Here is a 21,365-nt window from a genome sequence, read left to right on the forward strand (position 1 = left end):
TATCTTTTATTTTTTAATACCCTACTTGCCCACTTTCTATCCTTTCCTCCTTCCTCTCCCACTTCTCTCCCTGCAGACTTCACTAACTCACGGTGGAGGTGTCTCAGAGTGAAAGGGGTTTCTGACCTTCGCAGTAAATGAAAGTTCTCTAACCGAGGCATTATACTGACCAGCGTAACACAGACAGCGAATTCTTCTCTGAAGTGCAATCTTACCAAGTTTCCTAGGCAAGTCGACCCAGAGGGGTTAGGGCATTTCAGTAGGCAAAGGAAAACAGAGGTGGTTAGTGGGGGACTGGGGAACCGAAAGATGAAGGACCCCACAGTTGCAGGCTAGACACTTACCCACCTCTCTCCTGGGACCCCGGGGCACGCCACAACGTCCTAGCCCCTTCCCTCAACTTCTCCTGATCTCAGTGACCAGTCTCTCGCAAGAACTGGTCCCCCTTCGGGACCCTGCAGAATGACAAGCCTGAGCTAGGGCGCCCCGCTCAGCCCGGGCGCAGGGACGCACTGCAGAGGAGTTGTGGGGGACGCGGGTGGGCGCAGCCAGCGCGATCCCAGCCGGGTGGCTGCCGCCGCGCGGGCTCGCGGGCCCGGCGGCTCCCACCCGGCGGCGGGCGCTGGGGCTTGGCCGCGGTTCAGCCCGCCCGCCCGAGCCGCCGCCGCCGCCGCCACTCCCCGCCCCCCGGGTCCCTGGAGGCTCCGCGGCTGCCGAGCGGGAGGTGGAGCCGAGCCCGCGGCCGCCGAGCAGGAGGGAAAGTTCGGCGGCGGCGGGCGCAGCGGGAACCGGGCCGGGCAGCCCGGAGGGCGCCTCGGGGTGAGTCGGGTCCCCTCCCAGGCCGGCGGGGTGTGTCGCGCCGCGCGGGGGCGTCGGTGCCGCTCGTCCACCCGCGTAGCCCCGCGCGGCTTTCTCGCGCGCCCCAGCCCGCGACCTCGGGGTGGCTCCCCAGCCGGGAGGACGGTGCTGCGCGGGGCCTCGCTCCGCCGCTGCCGGCCAGCTGGGGCCCGGGGACTGGCACCGGGAGGGGGTCCGCGCAGCGCAGGGCTGGGGCGGCCCGGCCCGCCGAGGGCGCGGTGCCTTCAGGTGGACGCGCGAGCACGCGGGGAGGCTTCTAGTGAGGGTCAGCGGCCGCGGCGACCCGGGTCACTTGGGCTTCGCTGCCATTTATCGTAGCGCTCGGCTGTTTAATTACTTTCTCGAAACCCCACTAAAAAGTAGCCTTTACACGTGCCCGCCGACTACTTTGCTGTTATTGTCCTTTTATTTTTTGCTGTGATGGAGAGGGTGGCCGGTGGGCAGCGTGCTCTCCAGCCTTGGACCAGGGCCATGGTGACCGTGACAGAGGGTCACTGCGATCAGATCGCACAGTACCCCGCAGAAGCGTCTTGCACGATGGGTGCAGGGAAGCTATTCGAGGGCATGGTCTTGGGGTGTCTGGGGTTTGGAGGGCTGGAGGAGGGGGAAGCGCTACCAAGCAAAGGCAAAGTTATTTGTTTCCGCGGCACTTCCTGCACCTGCGCTCCTGTCAGTGAGTCTGAACTTATCTTTTCATCGTGAACAGAGAAAGAATGGTGGGAGAGGAAAACATGTTACATGCCGAAATAGTGAGCCTGGGAAACACTAACAAATGAAATACTAACAAATGATGCGGTGGTTTTATTTCGCAAACTCCACTTTTATTTTGCTTTCAACGTCTTGGCACCTTTTAAACTGAGATGTCCTTAGATACTTTAGATAATAAAAGTAATTAACTGTTGTTTCATATTTTTTACTAGAAATTTAAACTTGGTTCTACAGGATTCCTTGGATTTTTGTCAACATTATTCATGCAAGAAAGTCTCAATTATCGTAGTGTTGCAAAAGTGAACATGAATAAGGCTGGTGCAGTGGTCATCTTGTTATATGGAAGGAGAAAAGTCTTTCAGACTTGGAAGTAGAAGCATAAGGCAGAGATTAACTCATGCCCTGGGTATAAAAAGTGACTTGAATGTATGCAATAGTGCATAATATTATAGGGGATGGGTGGGTTATGCTCCCAGAAAGTGCCTGTTCCTGGAAAACAAGAGATGGATCACATCTATTGTAGGAACCCGGTAAATATTTGATAATTTCTCTGCATGAAACTCAAGTACTCTATGTACTCCAAAGAATGCAATATGGAAATACTTTAATTCTGCCATCTTTGTATTTTGAATCTCATGTCTGTTTGCAGACTGTGTTAATGGGGTTCAAAAACAAAATAGACTTTTGGATTCACATATGTACATTATAATGAAGTGAGATTATGCTTCACTATTTCAGAATCATGGGCTCCAAGTTGCTTCTCCCATTTATTAACTGCATTATTCTGGGAAAGGCATTTACCTTTGTCTAGCATTGGCACCCTAATTTGTAAAATGCTGATATTACTCCTCTCTTTGTAGAGATGTTTGGCAGAATTAAATAACACCTAGAAACTTATGGGTCCAGAGCTTTGTAAATGTTATCTCTTGTTTTTCTTTATTTTTAAGAATCGTTAATTTTGGCATGTTTCAAAAGTTTTTTTTAAAAATTATACTTTTTTAAAAAAAATATGGTCTTATTTTCCTTCTATCCATCCTTCCATCCATTTGTGTTGAAGAAACTCAGTGCTGCCCTATGTGTATGTTTAAAAATGAGGAGCTGACAGTTTGGAGGTTGTGGTAGGCGATTCTTCTGGGTTTTCCTGTTGGCTAGAATCTGTCATCAGGTCATATGATGATGAATTGAGCTTTCCAACCTTCCTGTTGTCCTAGTTCTGTTCTGTATGTGATGCTATTATCTTGAAAAGAAATAACAGTAATCTCTGTGTGTCTGCTCATCTCTCTGGTTTACCTGTCTCTCTATGTCACACTTGGTGCCTGGCAGGGTGTAAAGGGCTTATTGAATGTTAATTGACTTGAAATTCAGAATGTAATGAAGTTATTCTTCAAGTCACATCCATTTTTTAATATTCCTGACGAAAGGACCTTGGGATTGTAAATTACAGCCCTCCTATATATTAGGGCTAATAGAGGTATTAAGGAGGCAAAGCTCAGGTAGACTTTATTACCTATTGATTTTACCCTCATGATGAAGCAGTCCTATAAAATGTGCTAAGCCAGGTGGCAGAGGTAGCTTCGCCACTAGGGGCCTCCTCCGCATAGTGGATCACCAGGGCCTGTCGTTTGTTACCATTAATCTGTCCTTTGAGACAGCAGAGAATTTTGACTTCCTGGGTTCTCAGAATACTGTATGGGAAGAGGGCAACCTTGTGTGACTAGCATTACCAAAGGCCTGAAAACAAACGAAGAGTTCTCCAATAATGGATTTGGTATGGTTTTCTGAGTAACGTTAGAGCAAGCCTTTAGAGCTAAAGAATTAAGGAGATTTAAGAATTGGGCTTTTTACTTTGCATATCTTACCAAAGAAATATATAAAATTCTTAAACTGAAAAAATCAAATATATGATTTCGATCTAGTATTTTAAAGTGTTCTCTTTCTCTCTGCTTTTTTGAATACTATCTATTCTGTTGCTGAAATGTCAGTGTTTGATTTAGATCCCGAGTAATTTCAAAAGTGCCTTTCTACTTCTATCTCTCCTGGGTTAAATCCTTGCTCAAGTTAACATGTCGGTTAATGTTTTAGTCACTGTGTGTGTGTGTGTGTGCGTGTGTGTGTGTGTGTGTGTGTTTGTGTGTGTGTGTTTGATGATACTTATTTTTTAGTGAATCTAAAATTGCTTTATGTCTTAAATGGGTACTTGTAGCACTAACAATATGGGTTGTTTCTCAAGGGAATTTTATTACCTGGCCAGTTAAAACTCCTGGTATTCCTTTATTTTTTTATTAAAGTGGGCCCCATTATATTCCGCCTTTAAAATTGTTTTGTTACATTTCAGACGTGCATCATTGAAAGGCACCTGTCTTCTGTGTGAACTTACGAAAAGCCTTCTTATTTCTAAATTCTAACTTGAATGAAGTGAGTCAGGCTTGAGAATATTGATTGAACAACTCAAAGGTGTTTCTGCTTGCCAGATGAAATTTGCAAATTGTATGTGTGTAAGCAAACATCACACTCACAATATTGCCATATTGTTTGCAAATGAATATGAGAAACATCATATTTTCAGGTTTCTAGTGAAATTTAGTTACAATGACAAACAAAACACCTTTCATCTGTAAAGGAGAATTAAGCACAGCAGGAGAAAGGTCAGCCTGTTGTGGGCCTTATATCTTACCATGGGGCTTCTTATCTTATTTAGCAGAATGTATCTGAATTCAGAAAATTATCAGACAGCCAATTCTGACTGTCACACGGTGGAATTTTAAAACAAGGCAATCTGGTTTTTGCTGTTTTTCCTATCAAGGTCTAGGTCAGTCCTTGTTAGGGAACAGGGTAAGAGGAATAGCTTTTGCGTGAAGGCTTTAGATAATTTTTATTATCATTTCCCTCTGAATAAGCTAAATTTTTTGGATTGCTTTTAGGATCCTGTGCATATCAGAGTTAAGCAGATCTTGTTTGCACAAATGAGTTCTTTTCTAGAACAGGAGGAGGTTTGCTCTTACCCTCACAGCCCCAGTTAGGGAAGGGTATGGCATCTCCTAGCCTCTGCTTCCTCTTCCCAGACTGAGGCTGAGCCTCAGCCGGGATAATAGGCATAAACCTTTACACAGAACATCATGGTTGAGTTTGGGTAAGAACTCTGAACAGACCGAGATCATGGAAGCCTGAGGTGGGAGAAAATGAAAGGGTCTTTATACCTGGGAGTCATTTTTAGGAATCTGCATTTGGGTGTACCACCTGAATGGAAATGACAACTGTTGGCTAGGATTTTCAGTGAAATATTTTGAACTTATCACTTAGTCAAACATTGCTTTGTTGCTCAGCTAATTTTTGTTGTTTTTAAGTGATGCAAGACCCAACATTTGGTTATCCTGGGGTCACATCTGCTGCTTTATTTTATTTTCACATACAAAGAGCATTTGAGTTGGGAAGCAGGAAACGGGGAGGAGGTGGTTGTGAATTGTCTATTTATACTGAACTCTAGGGCCTGCCTTATTTTTGTGTTCCCATGGCACCTGGGCACCATTGTGCAGCTTAATATTAGGGACTGTTCACTGATGCTTTTGTGAATATCATCTATTCTGTTGCTGAAATGGCAGTGTTTGATTTAGGTCCTGGGTACCCTCAAACGTATCTTCTACTTCTCTCCTGGGTCAAATCCTTGCTCAAGTTAACATGTTGGTTAATGTTTTAGTCAGCTTCTGTGCTGCTGTGACTGAAAGGACCAGACCAGAACAACTGTAGAGGAGAAAAAGTTTATCTGAGGGCTGACAGTTTTAGAGGTCTTAGTCCATAGATAGTTGGCTCTATTCCTTAGGGTTCCAGGTGAGGCAGAACATCATGGTGGAAGAGTGTGGCAGAGGAAACCAACTCACACAGTAATCAGAAAGGAGGGAGGGGGAGAGAGAGAGAGAGAGAGAGAGAGAGAGAGAGAGAGAGAGAGAGAGAGAGAGAGAACACTCACCAGGTACAAATATATACCCACACCCATACCCCAGTTCCCACCTCCTCCAACCATACCCTACCACTTCAGTTACCACTCAGTTAATCCCTATCAGGGGATTAATTCGTTGATTGGGTTAAGACTCTTACGACCCAGTTATTTTCCCTCTGAACCTTCTTGCACTATCTCACATGTGAGCTTTTGGAGGACACCTCACATCTAAACCATAACAGTGAATATATGTAAACAGAGTTGCTGCCCAAGGAGTGTCTTTGTGGCAATTACCACCAGGTATTGATTCCTCTGTGGTGGATCATCCTGTACCAGGGCTTTAAGCTGAGTCTAGACAGCAGACTAGACTTCAGTCCTGTTCACTCCCTTGATGGGCTCTTGTGTGGCACATTCTGCACAGCTGTGCGTGGGGCCATTGTCTGTAAAGTGGTTGGAAGAGTGCCTGGCATATAGTAAATTGTGTGTGTGTGTAACTGCTGGTGATTATTATCATTATTATTATTATCATTATTATTATCTGAGTTGCTCTCAGGGTAGATCATTCTAGTAATCACAGTGATCTGGAACAGATGATTTAGTGAATTTAGTACTTATAATGATATTTGCAGAGGCAAGTAATTCATTGAAGTTTTCTCATTGCATATCTACCACGGTTCTTCTCTTCCCTTGATAAAAATGGCTACATTTATGGAGCACTTAACTGGGTAGCTGGTGCTGTGCTAAATGTGGGGCCTGGGCTCTTCCTTTACTCAGCACGGTCACTTACAGAACACACTATTATTATCTGCATTCAACAGATAGGAAAACCAAGACTTAGGAGGCACAGTACTTGCCCATCGTCGGCTAAGTGATAGTCACAGAGCTGGTCTTCAGTCTGTGTCTGCTTGGCTTCTGCTCGTAGCCTCTCTGCTGTTTTTTTTGTAGCATAAACTCAGAACTGGCAGCTGGGAAAACATCTTATAGTTCTGAGGGTTAAAACAAAAACATGAGAGCACTGATTTTCCTTAGATTTTTGTATTTGTGTTCATTTCTGGGCAGGACGGAGCACAATAACAAATGCATTTGGATCAGTGGGTCTCCTTTAGTACGTTTTATTTTATGGGTTTATATGTGTAGTATTTTTTAGTAGCTCAAAATATAGTGTAGAACGGCATCTCTGTACTACACTTAACTTATTATCCAGGCTCTTTGCAGGCATGTTACAAACATGATAAATGAATAAAGTCAAGTGTGTGGGTTGTGGAATATGAAGGTGTGAAGGGCTGAGTCAACCATTCACACATTCATTGAACAAATATTGCATATGCACCTGCTGTACGAAGGCACTACGTTGACTCCACAGGGAATATAAAGACAGGAAGATAGTGCAGGGAAGAGGGGAGCATTTGAGACCCTGGAGCAGGGTACTCTTGGGGTCTGTGTCCCAGCTGCACCACTTACTGCTGGAGGGGCCATGTCCCCTTAGTGAACATCTCTGAGACTTTGTTTCCTTGTGTGCATAATGGAGATAGTAACATTTTAGAGTCTTGCTTCAAGAATTAAATGGGATGCACAATATAGTGGCCAGCCACCTGGAGTGGCAGGTATTAAGCAATAGCAGCATCCTTCTTCTTTTTCTTTCTTATTTATCTCTCTCACCCTCCCACTTCTCTCCCTTTTGTCCCAACAGTTATGGAGCAGGAAGGTATAAAGGTATAAAATCCAAGATGGAATCAGTCTCCTGAAAATGTTATTTTCTGATTGTCCCTCATGGGGCTGGGACAAATCTGGCAGCTGCCTTGGTTGATGTGTGAGTTGGCACTAGCCTGAGGTTCCTATCATGCTTGGTTATCACCGGAGCTGGCCAGAGCCACTGAAGCCAACAGACAGTGGCAGCTTGGAGCCCAGGATAGGTGCCTATGGGGTAGGAATGGGTGCGTGGCATAGAATAAGGAATCATCAAGAACTCAGGTCTCATACAAATTGGAACAAGTCAGAAAGGAAGTCTGAGGTGGGTTTAGCAAAAGGGTTCAGGGTCTTAGGGGACAGCAAGCCAGGCTCTGAGCAGCCTGAGTTGGGTTGGTGGCTCTGAGTGGCAGCTCTAGGCCGGATGGCCTCTGCTAAGGAGCTGTGAGGACAGCTGCAGCCTTCTGCATCCCCAGTTGGTGCATTGCCTGGTATATACTTCTAACTCTCTGGGCTCTGACTGCAGGCATTTTCTGAAGGCGGCACATCCTCCGTCAGCAAGTAGCTAAGTCAAAATTATTAGTTGCCTGCCAATCTCCACTGGAGATTTCATGGGCTAGCTGGTATTGCAGTAGAAATGAGCCCCTGCTCCTTTGCCAGTTGGGGATTTGGCTAAATACACCCAGGTCTGTTTCACTCTGCAGCTGGGAGCCAGGTCTGTGGGCCTCTGGGTAGAGTCCCGCTGGCACAGCCTGTATAGTGGGCTGTGTTGTTAGACCAGGGTGGGTTTTTTACCCAGATGTTCCTGGTGGTTTTATGAGAATGAGCCTCCTTGTTTGGTGTGCAGGGTAGATGCTGTGTGTGGCAGCCAGGGAACATGGGTTTTACAAAATCATTACAGTTCAGGAAGGTCTCCCTCAGCCAGGGAGCGGGAAGCCTGGAGTCATTGCTTACTATTCCAGGGCACAGAGGCATGAACTGGCCCTTCTGTGTCCTAGCAAACAGGACCTGCCCAGGTGCAGGAGAAACTTGATTCAGGCCTTTTAAAGCACCATGCAGCAAATTTAAAAACAGCATCGAATTGGAGAACAGTTTGTTTAGAACAAGTTACTGTAATTTCCAAAAACCCATTTTATAGAATTAATAGAGTGTGTTAAAGTGAAAAAAAAAAAAACCAAGTTAAAAAAAATAGAAGAGCTTTGTGGGAAGAGGAATAGTCCTTGGAATTCAAGTTAGTGCCTATGTGTCTTGGGAAGGCGAGGATAGCAAAGGCCTGCAGAGAACTGATGGGTGAGAAACAAGGAAGGAACGTGTTTTGCAGGGACAGTGGCACCCTGGCTGAGTAGCCTGGGAGCTGGAGTCACTCACAGAAGGTCAGAGCTCTACTAGTTTCTCATCTATACAATGGATAGTCATGTTTATCTCCTTAGGTGGTTTGCTGATTAATTGAGATAACACATGGAAACGGGGTAGCACATGGCAAATACTTAATACATGGAAAATAAGTATTTTTTTCCTTGGACATTTGCCCTGGATTTTGAGTCTCCTGGTCCCATTCTTGGGCATTTTTAAAAATGTCTTCAATTCTAGACTATTGTAATCAAATGTCTTTGGGCTCCTACTGTGCGCATGTTGCTAAGGTGCTTGGGTGTGGAAATGAATTCCAGAAAACCACCTGAGGACCCTTATGTAGCTGAAAGTTTTAGACTGAGGTTGGTGGCACAGTGACTAGGACATGCTGTTAAACAATGAATTTCTAATGTCCCTTGGCTACTTCAGTTAGCTGTTCACATGACAGTAGATTTCCTTTTCTTCTTTCCTACCCACTCTCTCTATGTAAGTGGATAGGAATAGACACTTCTTGGACTTCCATGGACATAAGCAAGTCAGAATACTCTGAGTACCTTTGTGTGTCCTATGTACATAGAAGATTTATTTGCATACAATTATGGTATATAATAGGGAACAAGGGAGAGAAGCTTGTATTCTGGGGTGGGTATTTCTGGGGGTGTACTTAAGACTTCCAAGCTCTGGCTTCTGCCTAGGAGCTTCCTGTTGTCTTCTCACTAAACTCACGGCCTATAGATTCTTGGGCCTGACTAATGGGAGAAAACTGAGTTTGTAGACAAGTTGTTCCAGAAGGACCTTAGGTTTATAGAGAAAGGATTCTAGAGCTGACTCACTCTGTGGCCACGAGCAAATTCTCAATCTGTAAAACAGGAATTTAATCAGTGAGATGCAGGTGCTGTTCAAATGCAAAGCAATGAAATTTGTGGCCTGTGAACTGATTATCATTCCAAATGGTGGCCAAAGCCACAGCGTGAGCAGAAAACTAGTTACTCTGTTGGAGCAAGTAAGTTGGTCCAACATCTTGGGTTTGAGGTTTTCTCAAAAGTAGTTTTTCTTTGTAGAGAGTTCATTATTCACTGAAATAATTAAAAATCCAGAGAGTTTTTCCCATTAATGTCCTTGGGTATAAAAGGGAACTTATCCAGTCTCACTGGAATTAGCTTTTCGCTTTTTTCCCAAAATGTTTCTGACCTGCCATGGACCATTATCAGTGTGTATAATAGAGGCCACAGAGGACAACTCTTTTACACTCCTTGTGCAGAACTGGTACCTTGATGTTCAGTGTCCCGATAGACATGGGAAAGAAGGAGAGCAGATACTACCAGCTTTTTGGCCTCTCTCCTATCTAAGATAGTGACTTCACGTGTTAGGAATTATTTGCTCACTGAGTACCAGGAATACAATTCTTTTTCATCCTTCCAAGATGAGGAACTTTACTGATGGTCCCCAGGTAACCCGTGAGTGTTTGCACTTTTCACGAGGGTTCAGCTGATGGGCGGTAGGTACCGGTTTCTTTTAAAACTGTGGGGTTGCCTGAAAGCACGAAAGGGTGTTTCTCTGGCCTGTGGAGCTGGTTCTTCTTGGGGTGAAGACACATGGGAGGCACCAGCTTCTTTAAACTCCTTTCTCTAGCCTCCATCAGGATTGTCAGATTATCCGTGGGGTCAATGATGCTCTGGGTGAAGTGGCCAAGGAATGCTGCCGCTCATCTCCAAGGAACGAGGATCAGGAAATGAGTAGAGATGCTTTAAATGAAGTTGGCCATGTCCATTCAACTAATTTATATGAATCAGCTGAAACTAGAAGTGGCCGAAATGTGCATTTGAAAGAGTCACTTCATGCCTGGAGTACGTGTAAATGTCACTAAATAGTCTTGTCAACAACTTTTTGGTGTTAGAAGTGATAAGAGGATCATTGGTTAGCAAGAATATATCACCAGAAAGAGCTGTACTTTGAGATCATCAGCCTAATTGTCATCATTTGAGATGATGTAGACTGTCCCCAAATTTTGCAAATATACAGAAGGAGGCTCAGAGAGGCCAAGAGTCACTTATCTAAGGTTACTCAGGTACTTAGTGGGATGACACAAACAGGGGCCTTGTTTGTGTCACTCGGCTCTTGCTGGGCTGCGCAATGTCATTCAGTACCATTGCTGGTTAGCAGGTAACTTGAGGTGCCCTTACCATGGTGACATCTACACAACTGCCTGGTCTCCAGTTGTTCAGAATCTTACCACGGACTCACCGTGTGCTTGGCTTTGTGCTGGGTGCTGGAGAAAGTAGATGAACACACAGGGCATTCTGGCTGCAGAGAAGTAAAATACTACAGAGAAAGGAATGTATTGTCACGGCAGTGGCATGTGGAGCATCTTCCCTGGGGACGGGAAGCTCTCAGTGCCTACTTTAAGCACATGGGGATTAGTTTTTGTTTCCTGTTGATTTTACAACATCAGAAATCGAAATGAGTCAAATTGATGCTAAACGATCTCAGCTTCATTTTTATACATCCTGCTAGTGGATTAAAATGTGAAATTCTTTGATCTCTGCATTTCAAATCCTTGATTTTTCTGGAAACATTTGGTGAAGACTAATTCTGAGGAATTTGTTCCTGGACACAGATTAAAATGGGTTGTTATGTACCCAAAGAGAGAGAAGTGTAGATATGTGTATCATTGCAGCAAAGGGAGGGGTTGAATAATTGGTTTCTCAATTAAAACAAGCTTAATTTTAATGCAGACATGGCAGAAGTTTAGGAAGAAATTACTGTGTGTTAAATACTGTTCAAAGCACTTTCTTTGTGGAATTTATTTAACACATACAAAAATACTTGGGGAACTGAGTTTCAATAGATGAAGTCCCAGGTCAGCTGACAGTGACAGTAAAAGCCTGTAAATCTTTTGCTCCCAAGCTTCACATACCAAGCAAAACACCCTATGCAGGGGTAGACATTTTAGTTGCTTTTATGTCATCATTGGAACAAACTCTGAAGTCCTGGGGAATAGGGCCATAGTTTTCACGATTCGTTGATGTTTTCCAAAGACTATAGCAAGTACTGCACAGGGTGTAGGCACAAGAGGTTCTCAGTAAATATGTGTAGAATGAACAAATGCAGCAACAAGGGGCCATGTTCATGAATGGGCAAATGGCCTTCTAGGATCCCTGTATTTGACCATGAACCTGACCTTGGAGGAAACCAATGGTAAACCCACCCTTAGACTTCTTTCACTATAATTTGCAGTTCACAAGCATGCCTGTTTTTAAACATATGCCTGCATCCTGTGTGTTTTCTTAAAAGCTACTTGTAAACAAATTACGTATTCATAATCTTGTGGCAGGCTGGGTTTAATAGAGTCAGGAAGGCTTCCAGCACATTAAGTCTTGAAGGTAATAAGAAGGAGGACTAATTATCTAACTGAAATGATTGTAAGAGAGATGTTGGACATCTTGCTCTCTGGGATTTTGACATCCGCCAATGTGGCTTGGAAAAGGCAGCTTTGAGAGAAACAAGATGATCTATTTGAACCAAGTTGTTTTATTAAATCTTAGTGTGAGTGTATCTAAAGTCTACAGAGTAAGAGGACAGGACTAAATAATGCATTGAGTTCTGTGGATGAAGTGGTAATTTTAAAGTATATGACTGGTGTTCACAGTTGGAGCCTGTGAGATTTTACATTTAATGATTATACCTTTCCTGTAGCCATCTGTCTCTCTCTTTAATAAGCAATGCTGCTTATCAGGCCTGATTTGTGTACATTGATTGCACCATTATACTTGTTAAATATTAAAGCATTTTCCCCCCTGTGTGAAGTCTAATTAGGCAAAGTGTTCAGTGCGAGCCTAGCATTATCATTCAGAGTAATAGCCTGGTCATTATCTTTGTCGTACCTCAGCTTCTGGGATTACCTGCGTTTTCTATTTCTGGACACATTTTTGATGAAGGATTCAGCCCTATTGGGCTATTAAGAAGGATCATGCTGTAAACATTATGAAATGTTTTAAAAATTTGTGGATTAATTTATTACTATAGTTTTCATTTTTCATGAATCAGACTTTCAAACAGATACATACATTAGTCATGGTTATTTGATCACATTAATTTTATTAAGTTAAGGCATTCTGATATAGCTTTAAAGGATAGAAGTACAAATTACTGTGCTGTTGGAAAGCAGGGAGAGCCAGTCTGTAAGTAGTTACATTTTATATATGCTATTATATAAAAAGAATATTTTTAGTTATCAAACCAGTATTACCTGAAAGTCCATGTGGTGGTCCATTACTGAGTTTTTTAACTTTTACTATTTCTTTGCAGTCCAATTTTTAAAAAAAGTCATTTGCATCATTGATTTTGTAGCAGGTACAGAGCCAAAAATAAGATTATGAATCATTCTAGTTATCCAGCTTTACTTTTGAGATAATTACTGTTATGAGTATTGCCCCCCCTTTTTGAGGTGTTCACAGTACTTTCTCATTTATTATTTAAATTTCTGAAAAAAATCTGCAGCCTGTCACGTGCACTCGCGTATGTATAGGTGCACATGTGTGTATTTTAATCTGAGGCTGATTGGCATGAGGCAGGTAAGGACTAGCCAGTTTATTCTTTATGATTCTCTGAGAGAAATGCTTTTAAGCCACAAGTGTCACATAATGTATGGTTTTCAGGCTAATGGGTTTCTCCCTCTCAGTGGTCTCAGCAGCTCAGGTGGGGGTTTTGAAAGTACCTTTATCCCTTTGCAATTGCAGAATTGCCAGAATTGCAGGTAGCAACAGCACTGCTTTCCGTTTCTGAATTATGGAAATCAGAGTGTGTGTGTGTGTGTCTCCCTAAAGTGAGAATTTAGTTCAAGTTGTTTTTGAATGTGATCAAATCAAAATGAGATTTGGCTCTAAATTAAAATATGGAGATGAAGATCAAAGAATGGAAGGGAATTTATAGGTCATCTAGTCCACATTTTCTCTTTCATAAAAGGAGACAGTGAAACTGGGAGAGAGAGGCAGTGTGGCTCACCCAAGTTCCATGGGTGTAAATGGCAGAAAGGGATCTGGAGCCCCGCCCCCTCTCTTGCGCTTTTCTGCAGGACAGTGGACACCCTCAGCAGAGGATGACAGGCCCTTCAGAGTATAATGTATATAATCCAGGTGGTCAGAAAGGTTTTGAAGGCAGGATTGCTGCCTCTGGGCAGCTGAATCTGTCAGGTTACAGAAAAATTTACATCTTATATTTTAATTGGTATATTGCTGGAAATGGAGAGCCCAGGGATGAAAAGTCCCAGGGCAGCCTTTGAGACACTCACAGTTGAGTATCACATCAGACCAGGCAGCAGACAGCTGCCAGGGGACCTTCCTAGGGAGGCTGGCTGCAACGAGCAATCAGGGATGAGCTGGAGAGTCGCCTGGCGATCCATTTCAAAGGCCTGGAGTTCTGCTTTCTCCAGCCTGCAAAGGTTACGTGAGTTGATCTTCTAACCAAGATGCCCCAAGGTTGAAAAGCATCCGGAAGACACGTGGGTTAACTTATGTTTGCAAATAACTGTTGCTTTATACAGAATGGTGGTTAAGTGCACGGGGTCTGAAGTCTAAGATACTCGGGTTAGACCAACTGCTGTTTATCAGCTATGGAAGTTAGGCAAGTTACTCAACCACTCTGAGCCTTAGTTGTTTTGTCTGTGAAATCAGAACAATAGCACATATTAATATTGTGCTTACTGTGTGCCTTGTGACACCTTAGGACACAGTACTACATTATCTCCACTTTTCAGTGAGGAAATTGAGGCCCCAAAATGTTTCACGTCGTGTTCAGGATCATAGATATTCAGGGTTGAGTCAGGATTTGAATCTGGGCATTACTTTCCTGTTCAGTCTCCTGGTAGGATTGAGGTTACTCTGAGGATCAGACATGGCATCACATGAGAAAAAGAGAATAAAATCAAGGCATTTGCAGGAATGGATGCCATTGGAGAAGATAATGCTAAGTGAAGTCAGCTAATCCCCCCAAAACAAATGTTGAATGTTTTCTCTGATATAAGGAGGCTGATTTATAGTAGGGTAGGGAGCAGGAGCATGGGAGGAATAGATGAACTCTAGATAGGGCAGAAGGGTGGGAGGGAAAGGGAGGGGGCAGGGCAATGATGGTGGAATGTGATGGACATCATTATCCAGAGTACATGTATGAAGACATGAATTCGTGTCAACATACTTTATATACAACCAGAGATATGAAAAAAATGTACTGTATATGTGTAATAAGAATTATAATGCATTCTGCTGTCATTCATTTTTTGAAAAAAATCAATAAAAAGAAATACTAGTTTTCATCATGATTAATGATAATAAATTTAATGTTGCCTTAGTAATAAAACCAGTAAGATCCATATGCATGGTCAGCACTTTCTTTTCCTGTAGACCAGCTCCATACAAGGCCAGATCAGAAGCAAAATTTTGCTTTGACCATTTCAAAAATACTACAAGAAGAATTGTGAAGACTGTATCTTGTCCCTGTGTCTCCCAGAGCTGTGGCAAGAGCCAGGGGCGTGTCTGCTGCAATCAAGGCTGGTTTCCTGGAGTCTTTTGGTCAAGACCCCTTTTCTAGTTCCAGGGGTTCCACCTTGAGATGAGGCACCAATGATCCCCTCTGTGATGCTTTTCTCCACCTGTCCCTCCAGGTGACCAGGCATGTTAGAAATGTTAAGGGCCAACTACCACCAGAGACGTCCCTGAGAACACCACCTGCTCCTTCCAGGAGGTCCTTCAACCTCCTTCTGAAGGTCACTTATTGTCCAGCTTCCTCCGTGCTGTTGAGTTCATAGTTTGTTCTCATAGTGCAATCTTGTTTCCAGATTGTTCTACCATGGAATTTAGCTGTCAGCTTATGTCTGTTCCTTTATTCACTTTTAAATTAATAAATTATGAATGCCCATATGTGTGTATTGCTTGTACACATTTTAACTTATAATCATAGGGTGAATAACTGTCCGTAGCATCCAGAACCCTCCCTTTGAACCCCTTGGCTCGGGCATCTGGCTCATATTTCCCTCCATCCTTCCGCTCCCCCGGCCCAGGAGTAACTACTGTTCTTTCCAATATGATTAACCATTTCCTTGCCTTTCTATAGGGTTTTACCACCGATGTGCATCCCGAAGTATTTCATTACTATTGTGCCAGACAATTGGATTGGGTAGTGTGACTAGCACCTCGAGACACACTAGAGAGCAGATGCTAAAATAAGTCGTGAGAAAGACCAAAATGGAGATGTTTTTTTCAGAGGAAACATCGGAACACCCGTCTCACAGTTCTTGAAAATCCTCTTCCTCTGAGGGTATGAGAAGCATCAATACGGGATTCTTAAGGGATTTGTTTCAGGGAGGCTGTGCCGACCTCCTCTTTTCCTGAGGAGGCTGGGATGAGTGATCATCCCTCTCCCCAAGTCTGGAGAGAGCGGCTCTCTCAGTCAGCATCCTCTGTGTCTCCCAGGGTTGGGAGAGGGGTGGACGGGTGTCCACCCTGGTGAGATGTTTTGGTGGCCGAGTGAAAGAGAGCAGCTGGGCTAGGGACTTCCTGCCAAGTCTGTTGGAGGGATCTGCGGGTGCTTCGCGTGGACCAGATGTGTCTGTGTGGGACGGAGAGCCAACCTGGAACCGTTTGCGTTCTGCCCAGGAGCCACAGCCCACAGAGCAGAAGAGTGAATTTCAGGGCTGGGGGAGAGGGGTGGGTGGCAGGGCAAACAGAGGACTTGAATATATCAGCTGTATCGTAGCTATTTTGGACAGAGGGATCCGGGATGGGGGCACTGGACAACCCACAGAAGTACTCATGAAAAAGAGGAATCTTGGCTTCAGTATCTGCTGGTCCAGAAAGCGTGGAGACATCTGCACCAATAAGGATGACGTTTGCCAGCATATAAAGGAAAGAACAATGGTAACACAAAATAGAAGCTTATTTCTCTCCTATGCAAAATAAGCCAGTAAGTACAGTCAGTAGGTAATTTGGTAATGGGGAGGTTCCACACAGTTGACTGCTCCTACATCCCATGAATGTGGTGCTCGGAGGGAGCTGTGAGCCATCACAAGCTCCAGACATCTATCCCATCATGTTCCTGGCCCAAGAGGAAGGGAAGGGCAGGGGAAAGGCCTTCCTTTAAAGGATAGCTTTGGATGCCACACTCAACAGTTTTTGCATATGTCTCATTAACTCTCAGAATTCCGTCATGTGATTAATTATACTTAAATCCAAGAGGGAGCAGGAAATACAATCTCTGGTGGATAGCAATGGGCCGAGCTAAAAACTGGGATTCTCTTGACCAGAAGAGGAGACCATGGATGCTGGAGGGCACTAGTGGTCTAGTGGCCATTATTGTCTGCATGTATTCCAAACCTGGAGGGGAAGCTAACGTCTTGCCCAACCCCAATATCATAGATAGTTGGGAGTGGTAAAAATCTTCATTATCCTTACCCACCATGCCATTTTAACACCTAAAAAGCTCTTTAAAAATCACCTCACAATACCCATATGATGTGTATCTTTTTTCTTAATTATCTCAGAAAGTATCTCTTTGTTCAAATCATGATTCATAGGCAGTCCACACATAATTTAATTCGTCAGTCTTTAAAGTGTCTTTTCCTTTGTAAGTGTTGTCATGTACTCATTTTTTTATCATCTATATTTTCTACAAAATGCTTTTATCTGGTGGTTTAGTTAGATTCCACTTCATTTTTCTTTTCTTTTCAATGAAAATAATTCATAGTTCATATGAATAATTCTTTTTTGTTTCAATCAGTGTATGGTGTCTTGTTCTATTTTTAGAGATGCTAAAAGTGGACCAGCCCTAACTTTAAACTTTTATCTTTTTATTTTGCATATCCTTTTTTTTTCTTAAAAATGCTTTTATTTTGATAAAGTCCACATAACATAAAATTCATTATCATACCAATTTTTCAGTGTGCAGTATTTGCATTTGGTGACTGGGTTATTTCTCTTGGTCTAATGTCTTCAAGCATCATCTATGTTGTATCTTGTCTAAATTTCATTCTTTTTTAAAAGTTGAATAATATTCTACTGTAGACCTTTTCCCCCTATTTTTATTTTTGTATATAACTAACCACACATAACAAAATTTCCTATCTTAACCATTTTAGAGTATTCAGTTCAATGATATGAAATACATTCATAATGCTGTGTAACCATCACCAGTATTGGCATACATGATTCATTCCATTTTTTAAAACTGAAACTTTGTATTCATTATACAATAATTCTCCATTCTCTACTCTTTATCTCCTGGCAACTTCCATTCCATTTCTGTCTCTATGATTTTGACTAAATTAAGAACCTCATGTAAGTGGAATCAAAATATTTAGTATATCCTTTATTTTAATATGAAAATAGAAGTTAGCTAGATTTTAAAAATGTCTATTTGACAATCTCAGTCTCTAACTTGGGGCCTTAGTCCATTTATATTTATTGTGATAATTGATATGTGTGTCTGTTGTCTTATCTGTCTAGCTTCTTTAATATTCCTTTTTTACCCCATAATTCCTTCATCTTTCCTTTTTTTTCTTCTACCAGTTTGGGAAGTTATATATTCTATAGTACCCCGCCCCCAGCTTTTCTCTTAGAAAATTTTCCATATATGTTTAACTTAACAGAATCTAATTTTTATCATAATCAGTATCTTTATACTCCTTCTTCCTAAAAGCAATGTGGGACATTAGAAAACTCTGATTTCATTTTTGCCCTATCTTATGGCTTGTAAATTGACAAATTAGATATTATTGTTATTATATTATACAGTGGGCATTTATTTTGATTTATCTACATTTCTGTGTTTCTTTGAATCCTGTTCTTGCATCTCAGACTTTCCTTTTGGGATGTGTATACTTCCTGAGAAACATGACTTAGAAGTTCTTATGGCAGGATCTGTTGGAAGATGGAAATCCATTCTCCTAGTTTTGTTTATTTTATTCTCATTTTTGAAAGAGTCTTGAAAGTTATGGAATTCTGGCTGGAAGTTATTAATTTTCAGTATTTCAATTTAATTGTTATTCCTTATAAAAATGTGCCTTTTTTCCCCCCTCTGGCTGCTTTAAATATCTTTTTTTTCCCTACCTGAGCTACTTCATTTTCTGTGCTTTTTGATGTAGTGAATGAAGATATTTCTTTTTACTGATGCTGTTTAGGATTTTATGAGCTTCCTGAACCCAATGTTAATTGTTTCTCATTAATTCTGGAAAACTCTCATTCATTATTTCTCCTGATCTTGCTAGTGACTCCTTCGAAATTTCAGTGTGATACACTGTAGATGCTTTCTCTCTATTCTTTAATCTATTTTGTATTTTTTATGTTTTTTCTTCCTCTGGAATTTCCTTAGCTCTATCTTCTATTTTACAAACTCTCTTTTTCACCATGTCCAACACAATATTTATAGACCATCAATTAGGTTTCTAATTTCTATTTGCAGACTTGCTATGTGTAAGAACTGTTTGACTAATGAATTTTTTTAAAAAGAGCCCCACTTTCTGGGTGACTCCTTTTTTCATTTTGGGGCCTAATACTTCCTCAGGCCCAAAACCATGTAATAAAACCCTATAACAAAGGATATTTTGACATTTAGGATTTCAGGAAAAGACACAGTCATCAGTTGACTCAACATAATAGTTTCCAGTGTCAGTTTCCCATAGAGACTTTTTCTGCCAAGGACCAGGCAGTAAATATTTTAGGCTTTGGAGCCACACAGTGTGTACTGTACCTAATCAAGCTTGTGTCATCATAGTAGAGCAGCAGCCATTGACAACATGTAAATGCATGAGCAGAGCTGTATTCCGGTACACCTATATTTATAAAAACAGGTGTGCTCCAGTTTCTGAATCCTGATATGGAAATTTGAATTCTGCTCCATATTTGGATGAATAAAAAAATTGCTTTGTAAACATTGCAAGCAACAGAGAGAAAGAGATGGCTTTCGTAACAGCTCTTTAGCCTGTTAGAATTGTACTATTTCCAAAAGTTTTGAAGCATTATTAGTTTGCTTTAAAAATATTTTACTATGTTGCAATATTTTTACATGCAGATTGAGTGCAAAATCTCATAATCCCCAAGCACTGAAGATAGACAAAGAAAATAGTACATGAAGAAGAAAAAAGAGATTACCCCAATAAACCACAATTGCATTGCGTCTTACGTACTTAGTATTATTTCTAGGCTATTTTTTTCACTTTCAAATTGTTTTTAGGCACCAAATTTGTTTTCATTGTTCACGAGTATATTATTCTACCTGTGAATATTGTTTGGGTGTCTTCCATTGGTATGGAACACACTACATTTTTTTCTGCATTAAAACCATTGGATTTATTTTTTCATTTAATGATTTTTTCCTATAAGATTGATAAGTGAGAGTCAGATCTGATTTCTTTCTTTTTTACTATGAAGTTTATTTAATACTTTCTCAATCTGCAACAATTTTTTTTAAAAGTCTCTGTCTTTTGTCATATTCTTAGGTTCATAGAGGATGAAACATGCTTGTATCCTTTAGGATAAGCCCAATACCTGCAATTTTTGCGCATGTGATTTCACAGCTCTTTTTTTGTTTTCTGCTCCTGGTTTAACTTTTCTCCCTGAGAGCTTTGTGGTGTTTAATTTGTGTGCCAGGTCATTGGAATGTTTCTTGGAGAATTTAAAATGTGTTTGCTCAGAGAGGACTTAGTAGTCTCTCCCAGAGAGAGATGGGAATCTGTCATTCTGCTAGGATTTGGATGTGGCTGGAGTTTGTTTCCCAGAGGCTCATGTGTTGCAAGCCTGGTCTCCAGGGTTATATGACCCAGTTATATGTCTGGGATCCCCTGTGGTAACCTCTGGCCCCAGGGTGGCAGTGTTGGGAGGTCCTGGAGCCTTTAGGAGGCGGGGCCTAGTGGGAGGTAAGGAGGTCATTGGGGGTGTGCCCTCGAAGGGATTAATACCATCTCACATAGTGAGCTAGTTCTCATGAGAGTGGATTGTTGGACAAAAAGGCCACTCCACATGTTTGGCCCCTTTTTTCTGTAGCCATCTCCCTTTCCATTTTTCTGCCATGTTGTGGCCTAGCCAAGGGGATCTTCACCAGAGGCTAAACAGACGAGCCTATCTAATCTTGGACTGTCAGCCTTCAAAGCAGTGAGATAAATAAACATTTTTCCTTGATAAGAACCCAGCCTTAGGTAATTTTAGCACAGCAACAGAGATCAAGATACATTCCAAGCTTTTTCAAAGTGAAATCTTTGGCATAGAAATATTGGGGTCACACAGGGTCAATTTCAGCCCATAACTGTTGTAGTTAGGTTTTCTCAGCGGAACCCTTTTTTTCTTTATGTCCAGTACCAACACTGAGATAGGCAACTATGCCCACTTCCTTTTGGGAATTTTTTTTTTTTTTTTTTTTTTTACTAGTTTACTTCCTAAGGCTATTACATTTTGGAAGACCCAGTTATATGTATGTGATCCCCAGTGGTAACCTCTGGCCCCAGTATATGTCACAGGTTTTGTCTCCTGTCCATTCGGTGCTGCTCACTAAAATTGGTTTCCTGGTCACCAGATTGACACAGGTTCTCAAGGGCAAACCTGATCTTTCTTACTTTTTTGGATCTCTGGCTTTCCTGTAATTTCAGGACTTCAAAGATAGCTTTTACTTTCCTTTCATCTCAACTAGGCATTCAGATATGCATTTATAATATGCACACACAGAATATAAATATGCACACATATGTATATGTATTGTGTAGGGTGCAGGTTGGGGTAGTATTTTTGAGTGTTTTGTTTTTTTTCTTTGGCTCTAAAGTCTGCCATATTCCTGACGAAGGGAGTCTGTG

At 42.0% G+C, this 21,365-nt stretch overlaps 1 protein-coding gene across 5 annotated transcripts in view; it reads left to right on the top strand.

Annotated features, from left to right (window-relative positions):
- Window positions 1-659: 659 nt before the first annotated feature.
- The window catches only part of Csgalnact1 (chondroitin sulfate N-acetylgalactosaminyltransferase 1), a 305,396-nt gene continuing 284,690 nt past the window's right edge, over window positions 660-21,365 (top strand). For 3 of the 5 annotated variants that reach the window (XM_078030934.1, XM_078030933.1, XM_078030938.1), the window contains exon 1: window positions 660-819. The gene's annotated coding sequence lies outside the window, so the exon portion shown is untranslated. The remainder of the gene's footprint in view (window positions 820-21,365) is intronic. The other 2 variants (XM_078030937.1, XM_078030935.1) reach the window with 2 other exon arrangements.

Source organism: Ictidomys tridecemlineatus, chromosome 14 (assembly GCF_052094955.1).
Source record: "Ictidomys tridecemlineatus isolate mIctTri1 chromosome 14, mIctTri1.hap1, whole genome shotgun sequence".
In the NCBI taxonomy this organism is placed as follows: domain Eukaryota; kingdom Metazoa; phylum Chordata; class Mammalia; order Rodentia; family Sciuridae; genus Ictidomys; species Ictidomys tridecemlineatus.